Here is a 16,439-nt window from a genome sequence, read left to right on the forward strand (position 1 = left end):
CATCTGAAGATTTTCCAATATTTACTATAAAACCACAAGTTCTGAAATCCACCAATTTTTGCTTTTACAAAGGGCAAAAATTAACGAGATCAGTTGGAATCTCCTATGCTATTTATCTTATCTGCTGTGCCTGCCTCTAATGGTCTATTTAAATGCAGTGCCTGTTCAGTTTGTATAAACATGTTGGAATGTATACCTTTCCATCACCCTCAATTACATTTTTAATATGTATTACCCAGTTGCTTTGATTGCAATTCAGCCATGGCTGTGTATGCAGTCATTTCCTCCTATGTTAAATTGTATATTGGTCAGACTAAAAGCTGCATTAAAACATATATTGCCAAACATAAGAGCTACATATGGACCAGCAAGATTAAGGCACTGCAAGTGGAACACTGGTTATCTTATGAAAACCAGCAAAACCAGTAGATCCCAGATGCTGAAGAGAATCCTAGTCACCTTACCACCCACCCAGGGACAGCTCCAGAATGCAGAAGGGGACAGAGGAGACCTCAAGCAGAAATTCAGGGAAACAGATTCATCTATTGAAAGCTTCATTTATGAATTATAGATACCATACAGAAGAAATGGATAATATATAAAACTGTATTGAAGAACATCATCGTGAACCAACTAATTATTGGCACAGAAGCAGCTAAGGAATCAGTCAACTCCTTGGGCCCTGGATGTAACTTGTTCTCCCCAACAGAGAATCACACCAAGAAGTTGAAAGAATGAGTCAGGGACTTGGCCCTGGAATTTACTGTGAGCCTCTCATCCTTGGGATGATCCTATGAAGGGGGTTACACAAGTATATAAAAAATGTTAAGCTGAGATAAATCAATGGTTCTTTGCACTCAGCATCCTGTCTATAACAGATGCCAATTTGGATCACTAGGAAGCACCTGTCAGTCCCACAAAGGAAAGCCTGTCCCAGAAGCATCAAGTAGAAACATCTAAGGCTATCATGTTAAATAATGGATAATGAAACTGTCTTCTAACTTTGCAAGAAATGTATTTAATTGTTTTTTTTATATTTATATTTATATTTTTTTTTATATTTTATATTTATATTATATTGTTTTTTTTATATTTTGTTCGCGCACCAGGTGCGAACAAAAGTACGTTGGAATTTATAAGATACGCGCGTAGCCGCGCATATCTTATAAAATCCGGGGTCGGCGCCCGCAAGGGGGTGCACATTTATGCAACCTGCGCGCGCCGAGCCCAGCGTGCGCTGCCTGTTCCCTCCGAGGCCGCTCCGATTTCGGAGTGGCCTCAGAGGGAACTTTCCTTCGCCCTCCCCCCACCTTCCCCTCCCTTCCCCTACCTAACCCACCCCTCCCGGTCCTATCTAACCCCCCCTCACTTTGCGCGCGTCACCGGCAGCCCCGCTCCATCCTCTGGTCCCGGGGCCTCGACCATGCCCCCGGGCCCGCCCCCGAAACGCCGCGGCATGCCCCCGAAACGCCACGTTATTTCGGGAATGCCCCTGGACACGCCCCCTCTCGCCCCTTTTCGAAAGCCCCGGGACTTACGCGCGTCCCGGGGCTTTACGCGCACTGGCGGCCTATGCAAAATAGGTGCACTGGCGCGTGCGGGCCTTTTAAAATCCGCCCCTAACTGCACTAACCACATCCTCTGGCAACAAATTCCAAAGCTTAATTGTGTATTCAGTGAAAAAGAATTTTCTGAATTAGTTTTAAATATGTTACATGCTAACTTTATGGAGTTCCCTCTAGTTCTTCTATTATCCGAAAGAGTTAAATAACCGATTCACATTTACCCATTCTAGACCTTTCATGATTTTAAAGACCTCTATCATATTCCCCCTCAGCCTTCTTTTCTCCAAGCTGAATAGCCCTAACCTCTTTAGCCTTTCCTCATAGGGGAGCTGTTCCATCCCCTTTATCATTTTGGTCACCCTTCTCTGTACCCTTTCCATCGCGGCGACCAGAATTGTACACAGTACTCAAGGTACGGTCTCACTATGGAGCGATACAAAGACATTATGACATTTTCCGTTTTATTCACCATTCCCCTCCTAATAATTCCTAACATTCTGTTTGCTTTTTTGACTGCTGCAGCACACTGAGCTGATGATTTCAATGTATTATCCACTATGATGCCTAGATCTTTTTCCTGGATGGTAGCTCCTAATATAGATCCTAACATCGTATAACTACAGCATGGATTATTTTTCCCTATATGCATCACCTTGCATATGTATGAGATCAATTTGCATGTTCAGGGTCTCAAATGTATGAACATTTATGTCATGCATATTTATTGTGGTTAAACTGTATACCAAACTGGCTGTGGGTCACCAGTTCCTAGAAACCCTGTGTTAATGATTTGGGGGTCTTACAAATGGAAGCTACTAGTTCTCCAGCTGCTTTTATATTTAACCATTGAGCTCAACCTAATTTTAATCGTAACTTATGCATGATTCAATATGTTAATTTTACTTGTATCACTGGCCTTAACCAGGCGTTTAACTCTATTATCTATCCATATACTATCTGTCCTTGTAAATACCTGATGCCAGTGTGAAAATAAGTTACATTCAATAGCAGTACAATTACAGAATTCCCAGATTCACACATTCTCACCACATATGTTAATTGCATAGTTCATGTGTATGCTTTTATGATTTGGGGAGTTCTATTTCTCCTGTTTTTTTCTTTATTTATAAGTTTCAAAAATGTACACGTCAAGAAATCTTGAGAAGAACACAGTTCAAAAAAGAAGAAATAATCATAAAGCAAAAACTACACAATGTAATCAAATCACAGTCCACAATAAGAGGGACTATCAGACACAACCTAAGGCATTTATGTAAAGAAATTAAGGCAATGGAGCTTCTTAAATGTAACTGAGAACTATTTTTCTTAGAAAGATGATATTATAGGAATTGGAATCAGGGATTCAATCATTCCTCACTGTACATACTTGGTACTTACAAACAATGTCAACTGTGCATGATCAAAGAAGATATAGGCAACATCTTTATATTTAATAAAACCTTTACAGGGAAATTTAAGAAAACATTAGGCCCCTATTTGCAAAATCCTTGACCTTATCCTAGAAACATCAGACTTTAGTAACCAGTCTCAATCAAGATCTAACACAAATAAAGCTAAAAGAGTTGCAGGTTTAAAATTAGAAGTCTCTAAAATGGTGGTTAGGTCCAGATTGTCCTCTGACACTACCAATTCTCCCTTCTTCTCACATTCAGACTCTTCTCTTTTAGAAGAAGGCAAATAATAAACTCATAATGGCAGAAGAGCTTGAGCAGGTACTTTAAAGACTTGACTCATATATTTATGGAGCATTTTTTTCTTTCTTTATTTATTTATTTAACATTTCTTATATACTGATATCCGTTCGCACATCGTATCGGTTCACAGTGAAACAAAACTTTGGGCATTGCCCTTACATATAACAGATAACATAGTGAACTCGGCAACATATAAATAATCTTTGGGAGGAGCCCTAAGATATAACAAGCATCAATGAGTAGATGCTATGGAATAGAATAATAATTATAACTATAACTATATACATGATAGTGCAAAGTACAAAATCAGCAGACATAAAGGCGTTCATACCAGGAAATCAGTCTAACTTATAATTTAGGAATTATAATCAGTCTAACTTATAATTCAGTCTAGCTTATAATTTAGGAAACCTATAAAAAGGTATAAAACATTAATTCAGCCACCTTAGGGAATTTTCAGTATTCTCCCATTTAGCCAAAAGCTGAACATTATCTTTTATTAAGGACTGATGAACTGTAGCAATTTGATTACTCTTAATCTTAAGAGCCAACCAACACTTATCAGTTGAATGCTTGAAATCTTCCAATTCTTTAATCAAACATGATTTTCCCAACCACCACAGCTATTTGAGAAGTTACAGCTCTCTCTAGGCTCTTAATAGCTTCCCAGATTGATTCCAATGCAAACACCAGAGATTTTGCAAACAGAACACATTCTTTATTTATTTATTTATATATACTGACATATCACATCAGTTTGGGGCGGATTTTCAGAGCCCTGCTCGCCGGTGCGCCTATGTTCAATAGGCCTACCGTCGCGCGCAGACCCCGGGACTCGCGTAAGTCCCAGGGTTTTCCGAGGGGGGCGTGTCGGGGGCGGGCCCGATCTGCGCGGCGTTTTCGGGGCGGGACGTAGCGTTTCGGGGGCGGGCCCGGGGGCGTGGCTGCACCCTCCGGACCCGCCCCCAGGTCGCATCCCGGCGCGCTAGTGGCCCGCTGGCGTGCGGGGATTTACGTCTCCCTCCGGGAGGCGTAAATCCCCCGACAAAGGTAAGGCAGGGGTTTAGACAGGGCCGGGCGGGTGGGTTAGGTAGGGGAAGGGAGGGGAAGGTGAGGGGAGGGCAAAAGAAAGTTCCCTCCGAGGCCGCTCCGATTTTGGAGCGGCCTTGGAGGGAACGGAGGTAGGCTGCGCGGCTCGGCGCGCGCCGGCTATACGGAATCGATAGCCTTGCGCGCGCCGATCCCGGATTTTAGTGGATACGTTGCTACGCGCGTATCTACTAAAATCCAGCGTACTTTTGTTTGCGCCTGATGCGCCAACAAAAGTACGCGAAGGCGAGCTTTTTGAAAATCTACCCCATTGGATTAAGAGACTGCCAGATTTGGAGAAGGTGTTCTCTCAGTGGAGCTCAATGATATACTCAAATCTAGAGTATGTAGAGGCACCACTTCCCTTTCATAGTGCCCATGGACAAGGCTACCATTGAAACTGCCGCCACTACAAAGAAGTCCACAGGACCAGTCACTGCTGGGGAAGATGTGGCCACACACCTCCCTTTCCTTTTCTTGACTATCACACAAGGTGAAGGAACAATGAAAAACACTGTAGCTAAACAAAAGCAGAGAGTCAGGTACAAGGACTCAGAGCAGTGGGAGTTGCTATGTCGCCATCTTGAAAGTTCCCCAACTTGATGATTTTTTATGAGCAGAAGAAGACATATCCTATTTCTCTTATTTAGTTCATAGGTCATAACCTAATATCAGCTTACTGGAAACCTGTCTGCTATGCTCAATAAATATGTTTTGAAAGATGAAATTATTTGAAACATATATATTATTATAGAATAATTATATTAATTTACTATATTAACTATAGTCTATGTAGCTTTTAGATCAACTATAATTTGTTTCTCCTTAAAATCAATTTTTGAATCTATAAAGATGGTTGTAATTGTTATTGTTTATTAGGCAATAGGTGTGTTCCTTGCAACATTATGGATTGGATACTACTTTCCCTAATTTCAATAGCAATCCTCCTCCTTTCAACTGGGCTATTCAGACCATAGACTTATGGGACTGATTTTCATACAAACATAGAAACATGTTGGCAGAAAAAGACTGTATGGCCCATCTAGTCTGCCCATTCGTCCAACTAGTTTAGCATTATAATTCCCATCACTTCCTTAGAGATTCCCTGTATTTAACCCATGCTTTCTTGAATTCAAATACTGTTTTTGTCTCCACCACCTTCACTAGGAAGCTGTTTCATGCATCCATCACCCTTTCCTTAAAGCAATAAGATTATTCCTGAGTCTTCCCCTCTTTTAACCTCATCACATGACCCCTCCTTCTAGAATTTCCTTTCCTTTAAAGACCTCTTGTACATGGAAATCTTTGAGATATTTGAATGTCTCTATCATATCTCCCCTATCTCACTTTTCTCCAGGGAATGCATGTTTAGATCTTTAAGTCTATCCCCATATGCTTTAGAACAAAGACCAATGGCCATTTTAGTAGCCACCCTCTGGACTGATTCCCTCCTGTTTATATCCTTTTGAAATTTCGGTCTCCAGAATTGTTCCAAGTGAGGTCTCACAAGGGACCTATATAGGGGCAATATCACCTCCCTTTTTCTGCTGACCATTCTTCTCCCTATTCATCCAAGCATCTTTCTGGCTTTTACTGTCACTTTACCCACCTGTTTGGCCACCTTAAGATCATCAGATACAATCACCCCAGATCCTGCTCTTCCTTTATGCTTAGAAGAATTTCATGTCCAATACTGTACCTTTCCCTTGGTTTTTTACATCATAATGCATTACTCTGCACTTTTTAGCATTAAATCTCAGCAGGCAGGTTTTATGCACAGAATCCCCAATTTCTGTGTGTAAATCTCCATTTGAAAATCAAGGCAGTGTCTATGCCTCTAAAAGTATACATGGAACATGATTTCATGCATATTTTACACACAGAGTAGCCATTCTTGAGGGTGGAGTTGGGGCAGGGAAAGGATGCATGTGGATACCTTCCATTTTTGAAAGTCTGTGTGGAAATCCCGTCACATAAAGTTACACCTGCTTAAGAAAATACAGGGTGGCCCATGGAAAAGTAGCCTTTTGGCCAGCTTGGGGGTGTCAGGAGGCCCCCCCAAGCTGGCCAAAAGTTCCTTTTGGGTTGAACGAGGGTCCTGGAACGAACCCGCGGGGAATCACGTGACGCCGCGTCACTCCGATGTGGCACCGACGTCACGTGCTCCTCGCAAAGGAGTTCAGAAATGGCGTCCTGACTCCTCGCTGGACCACCAGGGAGTTGTGGTAAGTCTTTGGGGGGGGGATTAAGGAAGGTGAGGGGTTTAAATTTTTATTTTGGATCAAAAATCGCGATTTCCAACGTATTCAACATAGCTATGTTGAATAAGTTGGAAATCCGATCATTTTCGCCTCATCACTTTTTTAAGTTAAAAAAAAAAAAGTAGCGTTTTACATTTAAGTTCAAAACGAATGCACACCCCTAGCAAATAGTACCCACAGACTTTAGCCCTATACAGCTTGTTTAAAATTATCCTTATTAAGGACAATTTTCCAAAGGATCTAGCTAGATAACTAAGGGGGTTATTTTCCAACTCGCATTATGGTGTTTTCGCATGCGTTAAGGCGTTTTCGTATGCGAAAAAGCCTTAACGCATGTGAAAAGCACCATAATGTGAGTTTCGCGAAGCCTTATCGTACAATTTTAATGCCGAAAATAATTACACCTTTTTCATTGGTGTTAAGCTGTGTGATATGTGTGACCTTGGAGTACTCCTGGACCAACAACTAAATCTCAAGAGATACGTCAGCTCCATCCTCAAAGAAGGATTCTTTAAACTTAATGTACTAAAAAAACTCAAGCCCTTACTACACTCCCATGACTTCCGGACAGTAATCCAAACCACATTAACATCTAAACTGGATTATTGCAACTCTCTACTCTTGGGTGTCCCGTACTCCACAATAAGACCTCTCCAAATGCTCCAAAACCCTATGGCAAGAGTCATATCTAATGCCCGTAAAACAGACCATATAACCCCCATTCTCAAAGACCTCCACTGGCTCCCCATCCCCTCTCGCATTCTTTACAAAACACTCACTATCATCCACAAAGCCATTTACTCCCAGCACTCCAACTGGCTTGACCTTCCTTTCACCTCTGCACACCTTAATCGTCCCACTAGAACAATCAACAAAGGAACCCTTCACGTGCCCTCTCTAAAAACAGCACACCTTTCCACCACAAGGGAACGTGCCCTCTCTATCACAGGCCCCTCACGTTGGAATACCCTGCCCTCAGCACTCCGTCTCAAATCATGTTCTCTCAAATTTTGGAAGAAACTAAAAACATGGTTATTTAAACAGGCATTTCCTGACTAGCAAACCCTCCTGCTATAACCATCAATAATCTTCTTCTACCATCGTACACTGTGATCTTTATGTTCTATTAATGTATATAATGTATATAATAACTAGCATTCATGATATTATCCAACATGATATGTTCCAATAGTTACCTATGTTAAGAACTCTGCACCAGTTGTACTATCTTTCTATGCTGGTTTCCCGCGTTTCTCTTCACCCACCTGTTTTATTCCCTTGTTAATTGTATTTTCTATTCATTTTGTTATATTGTAAACCGATGTGATGGTCACACTAACACCGGTATAAAAAAGGTTTTAAATAAATAAATATGCCCATAATGGAAGTTGTGATTTTTTTGCAAGTTGTGTTTTGGGCATTTTTAGATAGGGGAGGATTGGGGGAAGTGTTTGAAAGATGAGAGAGAGAGAGAGAGAGAACTTTGGGAGGTAACACCATAGTAAGCAGCTATTTATATCTCTATAGGAGGTTTAAGTAGTAATGTAGTGGTAAGGGGTCACTTTGACATGGAGAGTGAGACGTACAAACAGAACAGTACACTCTTGTGAAGATTTCATGTCCTTCGGAGTGAGGAAACTCACACAACAATGAGATATGTACAATATTCTCTCAAGCTAGCTTGATGTTACCCAGGTAGAGAGTCCATCAAGCTAGGTTGAGAGAACATTGCACAAATCTCATCTTTGTGTGAGTTTCCTCACTCCAAAGGACATCTCACTCTGCATGTCAAAGCGGCCCCTAACCCCTACATTACTACCTAAACCTCACCTCGAGTTACTAGGTGGGCTTCCTATAGAGATATATATATATATAGTTGCTTACTATGATGTTACCTCCAGAGGTTTGTTCTCTCTCTCTCTTCCCACCAGCTCGTCCTGATGCCTAGGGCATGCATGTGCATGTGTCCTGACTCTTGTACCAGCAAGGGTGTGAATCTCAGGGGTGTTCCCCTGAGATGATGTCATCTGCTTCCAATATTTAAAGGCCTTTAAAAACACTAACAATTCGAGTTAGCAAGGAAGGGATAAGGTTTCCCTATCCAAGCTACTCTGCCTCCTCGGACTTACCAAAGGTACCTGCTCCTCGGGGGTCTCACTCTTTTCTTTATTTTGAGATTACAGATAGGAACCTGTACTCGCTCCTCGAGGGCTATGTTCCTGGACACTCTGAAGATTCTCTACTGCCTGGAAGCTATCGCTGCTGCAAACAAATGTGGGTTACCATCACTCTCTCAGAGCTTTCCCTGGAACCAGGTACTCACTCCTCGAGGGCCTAATCCTTTCCAGCTCCTGAGCTTACTTGAGACCGTACATGAGTTTTGTCATCTAGTTCTATTCAAGAACTCTGCCTACTCTGCCTACTCACTTTCTACAGTTTCTCAACAGCTCAGCCATCCTGGGATCGTTGTTCCAGTTCCTGAGGGACTACAGCCCTGCCGGGCATATCAGCTCACTACTGCCACCTCTGGTGGTTTCTAATAACCTGTTTAATATAAGAACTAATGTGTGTCTGTCTCCATACTCCAGCCTAGCCAGTGGTCCCTCTCGAGGTATCCTCCCGAGAGCATGGTCATCTGCTATCAGCTCAGGGATCCACCCACAACTATATCAGATTCATTACAGATTGCTACTCCTTAGCAAGAAGATATCTGAGACACTACAAGACTGCTGACTCCTCCCTCTCCAGGAGCCCGCTACACAGAGCCTTTTCTACAGATTGCTCCTCCTATCTGCTTGCTCCTCCCATCATGCATCTTCTCCATACAGATTGCTACTCGAGGAGCAGGTATACATCAGATCTACAACAGATTGCTAACTCCCTAGCAAATCTGTAACAGATCCTGAAAAGTGTTCACAGAGGCACAGCAGTATTTACTAAACTATGGCACCATAGGGGGTTATTTACTAAAGCTTTATCGCACACGATAAGGCCATATTGCATGTGAGAAGGGCCTTTTCGCATGCGATAAAATACAAATTAGGGGGAGGGGAGGAGTTGGGGTGGGGAGGGGAGATGTCTGGGCAGGGAGGGGGAGGAGTCGGCCGCAGCATCGCTGCCAGCGATAATGTGAGGAACATTATCGCCGGCAGTAGCGCAGCGAATAGCTACATCTTTTACGGTGTTGCTATTCTCTGCAAAAGGCTGCAGCCAGCCCCACCGCGGCTGGCGAAATCGCACCGCCACAGTGTGAACGGCTGCGGCCTTTCGCAGGCCCGCCCTCCCCTTCACCCTCTTTTTCGCGGGATTCATCATTCCGCGAGGAATGATGAATCCTGCCCATACTTTGGTAAATCCTGCAGGTATTTACTCATACTAAAATGGCATGTTAACATGCTGTTTCAATACAACTCAGTAAATAGGACCCATAATTATGTGGTACAAAACGCATTGTAGCAGTTCAGAAAGAACTTGAGACAGACAAATTTTTTAAGTCATTCATTTCCAAAGATATTTAAAGTATCAGACAAAGCAAAATATAGCTCCTTGTCCAAGACATTACACAGTAAGTCATCTTCAATACACAGGCCTGTTATGTATTATTGCAAGTGACATTCAAGTATATTTCCAGAAAATTTGAATGAGTACTTATAATTTATTAGGCATATGCATTTATTTAGAAACAAATGAATCTGAGCCACAAAAGTCCATTTTGTTAAGTCTGAAACAAATAAAAAAAATGGCCTAAAAAACCCCAAATTTTCTTTTATATTCATTTCAGAAAATAAGGCATACTATTTGCAAATATTACACATTATTTTCTGATAATGAAAAAAATGAAATGAATCCCTTCCCCCAAAATGAAATTTGGGCCAAAAATAGCCCTAAAATGGCAATGAGCAAATCAGCAACTATAACTCAAAGAATCCATAGCATTTTACTTGATCACATACCATGAGGAGAAAATCTGCTCTCAAAGAAACACCAGCTTCACTTTTTTATGGCACAATACCATTTTGCTCACTGCAGTTTTTTCAGTGCTCAACTTTCTAAAAGCACTTTTGAGACCGTTCAATCTATACAATTAGCCTAACTCTCTCACTGACTGCATACTGTACGCTCTTTCTTTTCATCTTTTCTTCATTTCTCAGATACATATATGCAGCCTGCATACATACTCTTGCACTCATACCCATCATTCATGTTCCCACATAGCTATAATAAAGGACATCACCCAGTGCATGTATGCAGTAAATGAAATCTTTATTATCAATAATGTCAAAAAAAAAAAATTTGAGATTTGAATTTTTTTTTTCCTCCAGGAGGTGAGATCCCATCTAGGGGCTTGCAGGTCCTATTCAGTATTTCTTGAGAAGAAACCATTACTTCTCTTCTCCAGGGTCTTTTATTCCTTCTTTTGCTGGTTCTCCAGTTGGACAAGTGGCAGATAATGATGCGGATGAAAAAGAAAAAAAAGGACAATAAGAAAGGACAGATAAACAGAACCCAGGAAATAGAAAGCATGACAATCGATAGCACATACAGCTCCACATCTAAAAGGGCCTTCGTTAGCTCCACTCCGGTCAAAAGACTAGATTGGAGGACTCAAGACCTTTAGAGTGGCAACTGTATGATCTCTCTACATTTCACAAAATATATTACAGAACAATAGGAAAAGACAAGGCAAATAAAATGAAATGGTTACACACACATGACCACAGACTGATAATAGCTAGAATCCACAAATTAGAAAGAAAGGCAGTGTAAGACATAAGAGGTTGTAGATACATCAGAAATAATATGTATTTTTTATTTGCATGCAGCATTGGACTGCCCACATAGCACAGAATCAAAATTATGAGACAGCACTTACACAGAGACAAAAGTAGTAAGCATGCAGCATTCAAACTACTGCACACACAAAGAACCACAACACAGCATGTGCCACATGAGCATTTCAGATAGACAAACAACTTGAAAGTGAACTTGCAGAGACAGAAGCTACCATACTGGACCCTGACACACATGTGAAGGAAAAAGCTCATAGAAAGGTGATTAAGGATACATCACAGCTGACCTCCCAACCCCTTATAACCCCTCAGACTCCCAACAGCCATTGGGTCATATGGGCATCCATAAACACCCCCTCTTGGTAGCTCGGAGGAAGGATGCCTGATCCAACCTCCCAGCGATATAACAAATGTTGATGGGGTCTGGATCAGTATAAAACACAGAAAAAAGGAAACACCATCTAGTTCATGGATTAGAAAAGATCACAGCAAACTAGAAAAACACTATTATAGTTCATACTCACGTTCACAGTACAAACAGGATCCGTCAATAATGTGTAAAACTAAACTTCACACAATCATATGGGAAACACATGGATACTTATTGGAGATGGCAGAAGGACCCATAAGGGATAGTGCCCAAGTGCTGGTTTAGGAAGACCAGCTGGAGAAAGGGAAATGATCCAGTGGTGGAAGTGGTGAGCAGCAGTGGTTATGGTGCTCACAGTGCCTCTAGCATTGCCATGGCTAGGTATCAGTCAGGCAATGATCAGCAGCGTGTGATCCCTGCAATTTTACAGAGTCCATTTTCACTGCTAGGAAGGCAAAACAGAACTATTCAAAGAGACCATGTCTCTTGTTTCTTATTTGGCTCATTTCTCTCAATAAACAGTAGCCTTTATGAAATAGGGCAGTGACAACAATGAGTGGAACTCATCACTCTTCTATCTTCAGAGAGGCCAAGTCCTTTCTACATTACATGGTTGCCTATATATCTTATGACTTTGGATTTCCTCCGCAGAGCAGAAGTGGCAGGTGAAAAGAGCTTTCCATCATATTGTATACTTTCCCAATGCAAGTGAAAGTGGTATGCTATAAGACCATGCATTGTAGGGGTTGACTACTCAATGTTTTGAGCAAATAAAAGGTGTGCTTTCCTATTCCAGGAACACGGGTTACTCTTTTATGGTCAGGAGAGCTATTTACTGATTACGATGAAGACAGAGAGTTGACATTAATTATTTTTTAAAGTTTTAGACTGTTGAAATTCATACATTGCATCTTAAACCATTGTTTTCTATATGTTTATTACTGCTGCATTTTTTCTCATTGTGTCTTATGGAGTCTAACTGGATAAGTGTTTCTAAGCTTATTTAAAAGAGACCAAGGCATCACACTGACATCACTTGAGTTGCTTAGTATGTCTAAGAAGGAATAATGAGCATCATGCATATTGCAGTGAAGTTGCATTATCAGCTTCACTGCAATAGATTGTGAGTGAAAAAATTAGCACATGCACACGTAAATAATGTACATGTCCATATGCTATCTTATAAACATCAAACATATGCATATAAATAAGGCTTTGTGCACAAATATATGCATGCAAAAAAGGGGTGGTTTAGGGGCATTCCAGGATGGCATAATGCTATTCTAAAAGAGGCTGCGTAGATTTGACACTTAACTTGTATAATTTCACATCTGCTAATTATCTTACATAAGTGAAATGAAACGTGTTTACACTATATTATTGGCTGGTTGGGAGGTCTGGTGAACTGGGAGGAGTTCAGGCTGAAAAACCAGAAGAATCTCAATAACCTGGAGAAGAACTGGATGAACTGGTGGAGTAATCAAAAAATGGGTTCATTTCCTTTAGGTGCACATATTAGAAAATTTGCTGACTTACACACATAAATAGGGAGTTGCATGGGCAAGTCCTAGTTAATTTTCACACAGAAATCATCCATGCATATACGGGTAGATTTTCAAAGGGGTATGCGCGTACCCCCCGAAAACCTACCCCAAACCCCCCCTGCGCGCGCCGAGCCTATTTTGCATAGGCTCAGCGGCGTGCGCAAGCCCCGGGACGCACGTAAGTCCCAGGGCTTGCATGGAGGGGCGTGTCGGGGGGGAGTGTCGGAGGCGTGCCCGGAGTGACGCGGCGTTTTGGGGGCGTGTCGCACGTGATGCGACGTTTAGGGGGCGGCGCCGCGGGCATGGTTTGGGCACGGGGGCGTTCTGGGGGCGTGGCCGCGGCCTCCGGACCAGCCCCCAGGACCGGAACATGGAGCGGGGCAGCCAGCCGGCGCGCGCAAAGTTACGCCTGCTTCCAGCAGGCGTAACTTTGCCGACAAAGGTAGGGGGGGGGTTAGATAGGGCCGGGGGGGTGGGTTAGGAAGGGGAAGGGAAGGGAAGGTGCGGGGGGGGGGGGGGGGTGAAAGGAAAGTTCCCTCTGAGGCTGCTCCGATTTCGGAGCGGCCTCGGAGGGAACGGAGGCAGGCTGCGCGGCTCGGCACGCGCAGGCTGCTGATTTTGGGCAGCCTTGCGTGCGCCAACCCCGGATTTTAATGGATACACGCGGCAACGCGCGTATCTATTAAAATCCCACGTACTCTTGTTCGTGCCTGGTGCGCGAACAACAGTACGCGCTCTCGCACACTTATAAAATCCGGGCCATAATTTTAAAATTGTTTGCAAAAATGTACAAGTTTTTTGCATTATATATGCATTCAAGGATGAATTTGAAAAGCTTGACGTGTACATTAGGAGATGATTGCACAAGTCGGGCTGTCCGTGCCCATCATATTTAAAAAGCCACCGAGATGTGCATGCATCTTCGGCAGCAAGTGCATCTCACTCGAATTGAAAAAGGGGAAAGGTCTGGGAGGAATCTGGGCAAGGCATGGGTATTTTAGGGCAGGGCCAAGAGATGTGGGCGCATATATTTACGTTTCTGGGCATGTGCCCAGGTCAAGTGCTGCATACGTTTATTCTGCTATGGAGGAGGTGCTAAGTTAAAAAAAAACAAAAAACTAAAATCTAGTTCTCCAGGAGGGGTTTTAAGGTTCTGGGATAACTAGGGAGAATACAGGCTATTAAACTAGGGGTGTTTGGAGGACTAGCTCTTAACTGAGCGAACTAATAGACAAACTGGTGAAACTGGAAATGTTGTGAGCATGTGCCCCTTTTAAAATCCTCCAACTTACATGGCAGAAGCAGGATTTGTGCACCCTTGCACATGCCTATTTAAAATTGGGCTCACGTGTGTGCAACCAGGCTATTTTATAACATGTGTGCATATGTGAGCAAAAGTTATAAAATGGCCCTGTTCCTGGGTGTACGCCAGCACACATGCACTAATATATGCCCGCACGCCAGTTTGAAAGTTACTGTCTCAGCTTTTCAATGCCACTTAGCCTGAAAAGTTTCAATTTATCCAGTTAAGTGGCAGCCACTAAATGCTCTCACTTAGCCAGAAAAGTCTCAAAAAGCGCTACTTATCTGGACAAACAGACAATTTTGAGACTTAGCTGGCTATCTTACTTATCCAGATAAGTAGTGCTTTCTGAGATTTATCTGGTTTTCTTATTTGTATGGATAAATATCCAGTTAATTATATATATATATATTTTCATGTGTATCTATACTTACATGCAAATGTAGCAGGGTAGATTGACATGCATTTATAACCTGCATGTATATGATACAATCCAGTTCTAAAATACTAAAGTACCTTCTGTACACAGCCATATACAAATATATCTGGCTCGCATGCAGTTCTTTTAAAGTTATCCTCCCTGGGTGCGCATGGAAAATTATTTTCATTTCATGTAATTTCTTTTTATTTTGTTGGTTTAGTGTCAATTTTACATTTATTTCATTTTATTTTTGCTTTTCGTTTTTATTTTGTGCTATTTGCAAAGATCATGTGCTAAAACATTTAAGCATGTAGTGTTGCCAAATTCTGTACAGTATTTGCAAATAATATGGACTATCTGACAAAACTACATGCTAAAATGTTTTAGTATGCACTATTTGCAAACAACAAATGACAAAACCCCACAATTTGTTTCTTCTGTCATTTCATTTAGAAAAAAACATGAAATGACTGCACATCCCTATTATGCACTGCAGAGTGGGGATAGACCCGAAAACCCACATAAAGGGGCTTCATTCAGGGTTTCTATAATTGGTAGGCCCCCTTGGCAGCATTTTTTCAAACTCACAATATGATTATTTTTATTCACTCATAGCATCAAATATTTGCTTGAAATTTTTCTACGTCCAGAGGGAGGTGAGTTTACTCAACAGTGGTTTAGTATTTTATTGCAGTAATGTGGGATGTTTATAGCTAGTTACTGTTTATGAAACACTATGAATTATTATAGCATTTTCTATGCTAGTTTCCTTGCTTTTGTAATTCCAATATAGTGCTAAGGGTCAAACCATAGGGACCTTCTGGTGGGCACATACCACATTCATGCAGTGATATGTAAATAATTATTATGACATTCAATATAGCAGAGATAAAATGTTATAGTTTTATGGTTTTATTAGGGCAGGCCTACAGGGTGCGCCTAGAATTAATACAATCAAATTTGATTCTGTCACCAACTAATAAGTAATAGGACAAATATTTTTTTCCAATTAACCTAGACATGACTGCATCCTTTTCTTGTCATTGTAGTATAGATCCTGGTATGGAATAATTTTGTCTTTCATACTCTTGTCATCTCTAGCAGTAACACTACTTAATAGAGCTATTAGCAATGTGAATTATGACTGAGTATTGTGGTCCTTACTGGGACCTAGCAAATAGCTTAGCGAGTACTGGGAGAGGGGAAAGGAGAATGTGAAGGGACAAGAAAAAGTGAGAATATGTTTCCTGGCATGGCTTAAATTTTTACAGTGGCTTACAAATATTTTTAAAAGTTATTTCTACTGTCTGCATGTATAGAACACCCCGTAACAGCACTATACAACACAACAATGCATGTCTACATACTGTACTCAATTCTA

The 16,439-nt window shown here is 41.6% G+C and overlaps 1 protein-coding gene across 6 annotated transcripts in view; it reads right to left on the bottom strand.

Moving 5' to 3' along the window:
- Positions 1-16,439, bottom strand: part of RIMS1 (regulating synaptic membrane exocytosis 1) — a 697,371-nt gene that overhangs the window by 38,204 nt on the left and 642,728 nt on the right. The gene's annotated exons all lie outside the window — the stretch shown is intronic.

This window comes from Rhinatrema bivittatum, chromosome 3, assembly GCF_901001135.1.
Source record: "Rhinatrema bivittatum chromosome 3, aRhiBiv1.1, whole genome shotgun sequence".
NCBI classification, from domain to species: Eukaryota; Metazoa; Chordata; class Amphibia; order Gymnophiona; family Rhinatrematidae; genus Rhinatrema; species Rhinatrema bivittatum.